This window comes from Etheostoma cragini, chromosome 2, assembly GCF_013103735.1.
Source record: "Etheostoma cragini isolate CJK2018 chromosome 2, CSU_Ecrag_1.0, whole genome shotgun sequence".
NCBI lineage: Eukaryota > Metazoa > Chordata > Actinopteri > Perciformes > Percidae > Etheostoma > Etheostoma cragini.
The window spans coordinates 29,062,024-29,063,623 of NC_048408.1; positions in this window are offsets into that span (position 1 = coordinate 29,062,024).

Here is a 1,600-nt window from a genome sequence, read left to right on the forward strand (position 1 = left end):
CAAACGCGTTTGATTGGCGAGTTCGTTAACATCGGAGAACGCTCCAAAAACAGACATAAAAAAAGCATTTTTAATTTCACGTGAGCAAATTATGGACCCCGTTCAATTGTAGTGTCCCGTTTCAAGACAGAGGTTTGCCTTCCTTCAAATCAGATGGTTCATCCGTAAATGCCTTACAGTGGAAGTGGAACAACGGCAGTTTTGGCGGGAGTCGAACCCCCGCCGGCATTTGGAAAAAGGCGTTTCATTTTTCTACTCGGAACAACAACAACAACAACAAAAAACCATTGCCTTTGTCTTGTGCAGGAAGTCTTACACTCACATAAGCCCTTTCAGTACCAGTTTTTTAATATAAAATGCTTATTGTTGCAATATTTGTCAATTGAAAGTCTAGGAAGTCGTACTTTCTTTATTTTCTCTATTAAACCTTCTGTTTACCAATTAACTGCCATGTCCAAAATGTGATTTTTGTCTTTTTTTTGTCTTTTTGGTTGTTTTTTTTGCTTCAAACTGGACTTCCAACGTCTGCGATATTTTGTATGCCTTTTTATTTGATGTCTGTAACTTAAGACTTGGATACTTGATGATTTTATGTATTTGAAAATGTGTACTATTATTAGGTTGGCTATTTATACTATCAGTGGATGTGTGATTTAGTACCGTGAGCGACAAAGTTGTACCTGTTGACCAACTTGTGAGAGTACATTAAATGATACACTGAAAAACAACAAGGGAAAGAGTTAATTTGGGATTATTTATGATGTTATGTCTGAATGGAAGTCCATTCTTCACTGTGGAAATACAGTAAGGAGGTCGACAAAAACAAAATCTTAATTCAAAGTCCATTTACAAGCTTTTTCCAGAGCTTTTAACTGAGTTTGCTCAGCTGTCAAACTACTTTTTAAATGTCCATTTTATGTATGTATGTACTTTTACACAATGATGGGAAGCATAACATGTAAATAGTTTAGCATTGTAGTTGAATGGATATGAGAAAGGAAAAAAATAGTCATCTAAAGGATTAAGGATTTTTCCAGACTGAATAAATTGAATTTTGGGCGATTGAGTTCAACAGAAGAAGTTTTTCTAGTTTTCTTAACGTCTTATTTTTTTTATTTAGATAGATATTTATTGATCCCTAAAAACTGGAAATTAGTTACAGCAGCACATAGAAAAAAAATATACATGAAATAAAAAAGTATAAGAATATAATTATAAATATACTATTTTTTTGTAGTCAAAATACGAGTAGAAGTCAAACAGTTGTTAAACCCTAAAGAGTAACTTCTGTCAAACAGCTTCCTGGTTGGAACAACAGGCATGTTTGAGTCAGGTGTTTGATCCACATCCTGGTTTTAAATGTGCTTTAAGATCGGATTAACAAGACGTTTTATTCAGAAAATTTAAAAAAACAGGAAACCATTTGAAGGTCAAGATTCTTGTTAAAAATTAACATTGTACAATATACAAAAAATATCTGGTCATGACATTTAAATTAAGTTTTATTAAGGTATGGCTGCCACCCTGTGGTCATTTTTTTTACATTTCCATTCATTTTCATAACCGCTTGCAGCATTTTCATCCCCAAAGCCATTGTTTT